A 7,614-nucleotide genomic window follows, 5' to 3' on the forward strand; every position below is an offset into this window, starting at 1 on the left:
CTATCCATTTATCTATCTTATCCTCTCCTCTTCCTCTCTTTTGTTATGCTTCCCGAGTCAATTCCCTCGAGTTTCACCGTCTATCATTTGCCTCTCTCTCCCTCTTTATCCACTTAACACACTTCTCTCCCCTCTTCCCTCTTCCCTCCCTTCGCCTCTTCTCCCTCTCTGCCCCTCTTACCTCTCTCCCAATCTGTCCTCCCCTTCTCTCTCTCTCTCTCTTTGCTTCCCTTCTCTCCCTCCTCCTGTTCCATTCTCTTCCCCTATCTCCTGTTTCATCTACTTATCTCCGCCCTCTATTCGTCCGAACAAAGAGCGAAAGACAGAAAGGGAAAAGGAGAGAATAGGCGAATTGGAGAGAGCGATGGGGAAGGTGAAGGAAAATGTGATAAGAGAAATATGAGGGAATATGATTATAGCCTTTCTATTAAAGGTAATTTTATTAATGGTACCCATAATGAATATATGGTGATAGTGATAATGATCATAATAGTTATAATAATCATTTTATTGGCATCATTATTTTTATCTGTATGAGCAATGCCATTATAATTATTATTTCTACTATTATTCATTATTATCAATATCATCATTATAATTATCATTATCAATGATAATCATCACCACCATCATTACAGCTACCATTATTGATATATGACAACATCATTATAAAACAGTAATGAAATTATGGTATTGATTATAATGGTTAGAATAACAAAACCGCAATAGAAGAAATGATATGGAAGATAGGAATGATGATGATAATAATGCTAAAAATAATAATAGTAATAATGAATACAATAATGATAATAGTAATTATACATATAATAGTGTTCCTAATGATAATGAAAATGATAGTAATAATAATGTTAGACTGATCATGATAGTAATTATAATAATGACAGTGCTATCGAATTAATGATGATAATGATACTACTAATAATAGTAGTAAAGATTATGATAATAACAATAACAATGATAATAAAAACTCTAAACATAGTAATGATAATGACAATAACAACAACGAAATAATAACAACAATGATAATAATAATAATGATAATAAAAGTGATAACAGCAACAACAATAATAATAATAATAATAAGAAGAAGAATGATAATGGTAATAATGATAATAACAATAATAATAACAATAATAATGATAATAATAATGATAATAATAATAATAATAATAATAATAATAATAATAATAATAATGATAATAATAACAGTAATAATTACATCAATAATAAAGATTATGCTAGCAATAAAGATATTGATAATAGCAATGATAATAATAATGATGATGATAACGATAATGATGATCATGATAATAATGATGATAATGATGATAATAATAACACTAACAATAAAGATAACAATGATGATGATAATGATAATAATAATAATAATAGTAAAGCATTATAATAGTAATGATAGTACACACAATAAAAATGATAATAATCATAATGATAATAATGATAACGATAATAATGAAAATAAGGATGATAATGGTAATGAGGGATAGACAGAGGGATAGACACGCAGACACACTGACAGACAGACAGACAGACACCAGACAGACAGACAGACACCAGACAGACAGACAGACACCAGACAGACAGACAGACACCAGACAGACAGACAGACACCAGACAGACAGACAGACACCAGACAGACAGACAGACACCAGACAGCCACACACACACACACAGACATCAGCCAGACAGACACCAGACAGACAGACAGACAGACAGACACCAGACAGACAGACAGACAGACAGACAGACACAGGAGGTAAAGGGCGTGGATTCTCCGCCCGCCTATACCTGTTTCTTGGGCGCAGTGTTGCCACATCTACGGAAACGTGGCACCTCTTGCGTAAACGGCGCTGGGGAGGTTATGTGAACTAGTTTTATTTTTTTCTCTTTCTCTTTCTTTCTTTTCTTTTCTTTTTTTCTTTCTTTCTTTTCTCTTTCTGTCTCTCGATCTCGCGATTTTTCTCCTTTCGCTCTCTCTTTCTCTCCTCGATTTTTTTCTTGTTTCTCTCGCTATCTATCAATCGTATTCATAGCGCTATTTATCTATCAATTTCCTCTCTTCTCTCTCTCTCTCTCTCTCTCTCATCTATCTATCTATCCATCTACCTAACTATTTCTCCCCTTCACTCCCTCACTTTCTGCCTCTCCTTCCCTCCTCCTTCCTTCCTCCTTCCTCCCACTCTCCCTCCCTCCTTTCCTCCCTCTCTCTCTCCCTCCCTCCCTCCCTTCCTCCCACTCTCCCTCCCTCCCTCCCTCCCTCATTCTCTCTCACCTCCATTCTATCTCTTTCTCTTTCTTCTTTTTTTCTAAATACGTCTTGTTTCCTTTCTTCCAAGCGTCTTCAAGGAGAACGTAGTCGTAACGGAAGATGAAGGAGCGAGACAAAAGTCGTTTGAGAGTCGTCTTTAGTCGTAGTAAAGGGACGACGACTCCCCCCCCCACCCTCTACCTCCCCTTCCCCCCCTCTACCTCCCCCTCCCCCCCCCACCCTCTACCTCCCGGTCCCTCCGTCCGACTCTCTATCAATTATTAAAGGCTTGGGAGGGAGAGCATGGCCTGGGGTCGGGGGGTGGGGGGTGGGGTGGGGGAAGGGAGCGAGGGGAGAGGAAGGAAAGGAGAGGAGGTGAGGAAGTGAGGGGTGAGGAGGGGTAGGGAGGAGAGGGGAGGATGGGGGGTAGGAGGGAGGAAGAAGGGGAGGGTTATGTGAGGGAGGAAGGAGAGGAAGGAGGGAAAGGTTGGGGAGGGAGGAAGGAGGGGGAGGGTTGGTGTGGGAGGAAGAAGGAGGGGAGGGTTGAGGGGGAATGAGGAAGGAGGGGAGATTGGGGGGGAGGTTGAGGAGGGAAGGGAGAGGAGTGAGTTGAGGAGGAGGGAGGAAGGAAAGGAGGGTTGGGGTGGGGAATGTGGAGGGAGGGAGGGTGGTGGGGGAATGTGAGGGAGGGGAGAGTTGAGGAGGGAGGAAGGAGGGAGGGAAGGATTGAAGGGGGAAGGAATATGGGAGGGGAGGCTTGGTGGAGGGGAGTGGGGGTGTAGGAGGGGTGAGGGGAGCTCCAACCTGCGATGCGACGTTGCCATGTTCTTGCCCTCTCTTACATAGAATCAAAGATCCCGATCGAGTAAAAAAAAAAAAAAAAAAAAACAGACGTAGATATACGTCGAATCAATCCTTTCTTTTCTCTAATCAATCCCATCAATTACTCTCCTATTTTAATCAATTCTCTATTTTCTTGAGGTGGTGTCGTCTGGAGTTCGATGACACTTATTTCCACTGGTGTGAACGTCTTGCACTGTGCCCTTTAATTCGAGTTATTTTCTTAATAAGGTACTTTTTTTCCGTCTTGGCTTCACGGGAGATTGTAATCGGAACAGGAGAGGAGTTGACAGCTATAGGAAAAAGGTTAACATTAATATTGTGTGGGATTTGTCTGTCTGTCTGTCTGTGCGTGTGGGTCGTCTGCGTGATTTTCTTTTTCTTTTTTGTTTTTGTTGGTTTGTTTTTGTTCGTCTGGTTTTTCGTTTTGTTAGCGGTGTTTTCTTTCTTATTTTTTTGTTTGCTTAAGATGAGGTTATTGTTGTTGTTTTTTTTCCGTCACTGTCTTATTTTTCTTTTTCTTCCATTTTCTTTTCTTGTTCTACATTTATTACCCCTTTTCCTTTTCCCTTCTCCATTTTTCTGTTCTTTTTATTTCTTCTTTAAACTCTTTCCTATTCCTTCTCCATTTTTTTCCTTTTTTATTCTTTCCACATTTCTATTCTTTTCCTATTCCTTCTCCATTTTTTTCCTTTTTTATTCTTTCCACATTTCTATTCTTTTCCTATTCCTTCTCCAATTTATTTTCTTTCCACATTTTTATTTCTCTCTTTTCTTTCTTACCTGTTTTGGTACATCCTCCTTGTATTTTCTTCACCTCGTTTTTCTACCGCATATTCTATATTCTGCTCTAATTCTTTTCCTATTCCTTCTCCATTTCTTTTCCACAATCTTATTTCTCTCTTTTTTTTTCTCTCTTATTTCTCTTTTCTTTCTTACCTGTTTTGGTACATCCTCCTTGCTTTTTTCTTCACCTCGTTTTTATTACCGCATATTCTATATTCTGCTCTAATTCTTTTCCTATTCCTTCTCCATTTCTTTTCCACAATCTTATTTCTCTCTTTTTTTTTCTCTTATTTCTCTTTTCTTTCTTACCTGTTTTGGTACATCCTCCTTGCTTTTTTCTTCACCTCGTTTTTCTACCGCATATTCTATATTCTGCTCTAACAAGTTTTCCTATTCCTTCTCCATTTCTTTTCCACAATCTTATTTCTCTTCCATTTCTTTTCCACAATCTTATTTCTCTTTTCTTTCTTACCTGTTTTGGTACATCCTCCTTGCTTTTTTCTTCACCTCGTTTTTATTACCGCATATTCTATATTCTGCTCTAATTCTTTTCCTATTCCTTCTCCATTTCTTTTCCACGATTTTATTTCTCTCTTTTTTTTTCTCTTATTTCTCTTTTCTTTCTTACCTGTTTTGGTACATCCTCCTTGTTTTGTTTTTTCTTCACCTCCTTTCTACCGCATATTCTATATTCTGCTCTAATTCTTTTCCTATTCCTTCTCCATTTCTTTTCCACAATTTTATTTCTCTCTCTTTTTTTTCTCTTATTTCTCTTTTCTTTCTTACCTGTTTTGGTACATCCTCCTTGCTTTTTTCTTCACCTCCTTTCTACCGCATATTCTATATTCTGCTCTAATTCTTTTCCTATTCCTTCTCCATTTCTTTTCCACAATCTTATTTCTCTCTTTTTTTCTCTCTTATTTCTCTTCTTTCTGACCTGTTTTGGTACATCCTCATTGCTTTTTTCTTCACCTCGTTTTTCTACCGCATATTCTATAATCTCCTCTAATTCTTTTCCTATTCCTTCTCCATTTCTTTTCCACAATCTTATTTCTCTTTTTTTTTTTCTCTTATTTCTCTTTTCTTTCTTACCTGTTTTGGTACATCCTCCTTGCTTTTTTCTTCACCTCGTTTTTATTACCGCATATTCTATATTCTGCTCTAACAAGATTTCCGTACAACAGCCTTTGAGATATTTTTGCAAGGCGCGAGTCTCAGATGAAAATCCTTCCCTTTGAAAGGAAACTGCGAACACAACTCATTAATTCGCGCAAAAAGGACAACCATCTTTTATTTCTCTTTTTTTTATTCTGTGTTTGTAGACTTTTCTTCGTTGTTGTTGATGAAAGTTAGCGTAGGGAGGGAATAAGAGAGAGAGAGAGAGAGAGAGAGTGGGGGGGAGGGAGGGAGGGAGAGAGGGAGGGAGGGAGGGCGGAGGGAGGAAGGGAGGGAGGAGGAGGAGAGAGAGAGGGAGGGAGAGAGAGAGAGAGAGAGAGAGAGAGAGAGAGAGAGAGAGAGAGAGAGAGAGAGAGAGAGAGAGAGAGAGAGAGAGAGAGAGAGAGAGAGAGAAAGACAGACAGACAGAGACAGAGACAGAGAAAGAAAGAAAGAGACAAATAGAAGAGGAAAGGGGGGGAGGAGGGACAAGAGAAAGACATGATCTTCAACTTCCTCGCATCAAAATCTTACCGAGCCCGTAAACACAGCATCACTTATACAAGGCACCAACATTCCCCTAAATAAGGTCCTGTCACACTAGCACTTTTTCTGTAATTTTTTTGACAATTTTATTGAACATAAATACGAACATTCTCGAATATAGCTCTTGATTTGACTATGCTTGGCTGAAAAATTTGACGGAAAGGTTTTCAAACGGAAACGATCATTATCGTCTGACTGGAGAATCGACAACTCGCTCAAAAATGGACAAAAGTTCAGAAAATTGTCAAAAAAATTGACGGAAAAAGTGCCAGTGTGACAGGACCTTAAGCCAAATAACCGCTCGACGAAGTGTTTTCTCTCGACGTCAATAAAGATCACCTCGACAGTCAACATCCAGATCGACTCGCTCCGAAATGGCGAGGTTTCTAAACGTATCTATACATACACAACAAACCTACATGTGCGTGGGTGTATGTATGTGTGCGAGCGTGTGTATTCGCGTCCTTAAACACCCAAAAACAAGCCGCATCCTGACCACTTTTTTCTCCCGCCTCAAGGACCACGATCGCCGTCCCTCTGTCTCAATACGTGTCTCGACTCTCCCTCAGCGCCAGCCATTTGTCTTGGGATAAAATGTGTCAGTGTTGAACCATGATTTAGTGCTTAAGGACGTGGACATTAGCGTCTTCTTCTTCCATCTGTCTTGCCCTTTTTTTTTTTTGTCTGGTTTACTCCTCCTCCTGCGTCTCGTCCTCGTCTTCTCTCCTCTCCTCGGGCTTTCTCTCTCTCTCTCTCTCTCTCTCTCTCTCTCTCTCTCTCTCTCTCTCTCTCTCTCTCTTCTCTCTCTCTCTCTCTCTCTCTCTCTCTGTTTTCTCTCTCTCTCTCTCTCTCCCTCTCTCTCTCTCTCTCTCTCTCTCTCTCTCTCTCTCTCTCTCTCTCTCTCTCTCAGAATGATAGACAGATAGACAAAATGATTGATAGATAGATAGACAGATAGATAAATGGATATACAGACTGATATATAGATAGACAAAATGATAGATAAATAGATAGACAGGTTGATTTATAGATAGACAGATAGATGGATATACAGATAGACAGACTGATAGATAGACAGAATGATAGATAGATAGACAAACTGATATACATATAGATAGATGGATAAACAGACAGGTAGATAGATTGAGAGATAGGTGTGTGGGTGTGTGACAAACTGATTGACAGATAGATAGATGGATATACAGACAGACCGACAGATAGATAGACACACTGATAGATAGACAGAATGATAGATAGATAGACAAACTGACAGACAGATAGATAGATGGATAGATGGATATACAGACAGACAGACAGATAGATAGACACACTGATAGATAGACAGAATAATAGATAGATAGACAAACTGATAGACAGATAGATAGATGGATAGATGGATAGACAGACAGATAGATAGACAGATTGAGAGATAGGCGGGTGTGTGTGGGCTCGCCTGGTTCTTCTGTTTTCTTCCACGTTTTCTGAAGCCACAATATCAAGCCATGAAGAAAATCCTCGTGGCTCTCTCCTCATTCACTTCATCCTCTCCTCTTCCTCCTATCTACTGATTCCTCTCTTCCCCTCTCCATCCCCTCTCTCCACGTCCCTCCCCTTTTCCCTCCTCCCTTCCTTCTTTTCCTCTTCTTCCTCCTCCTCTTCCTTCCTTCCCTCCACGTCCTCTCCACCCTCCTTTTCCCTTCCTCTCCCTCACCCTCTACTTTCATGTCCTCCTCCCCTTCCTCTCTCTCCTTCCTTCTTCTCCCCTCCTCTCCCTCCTCCTCATTCTCCTCTCTACGTCTCTCTCATTCCTTCCTTCCTCCTTGCCTCCTCCGTCCACCCTCTCTCTCCTTCTCCTCCCCCTTCCCTCTCCTCCTTCCCTCTACGCTCCTTCCTCCTCTCCCCGTCCTCTCCCCCGTCCTCCCCTTCCCCTCAGATCGAGACACAGGGGCATGATGGCGATAGAGACACGAGCCGGAATACAACCGTCGCACCTAATAGTT

The sequence above is a fragment of the Penaeus vannamei genome, chromosome 31, assembly GCF_042767895.1.
Source record: "Penaeus vannamei isolate JL-2024 chromosome 31, ASM4276789v1, whole genome shotgun sequence".
Taxonomy (NCBI): Eukaryota; Metazoa; Arthropoda; class Malacostraca; order Decapoda; family Penaeidae; genus Penaeus; species Penaeus vannamei.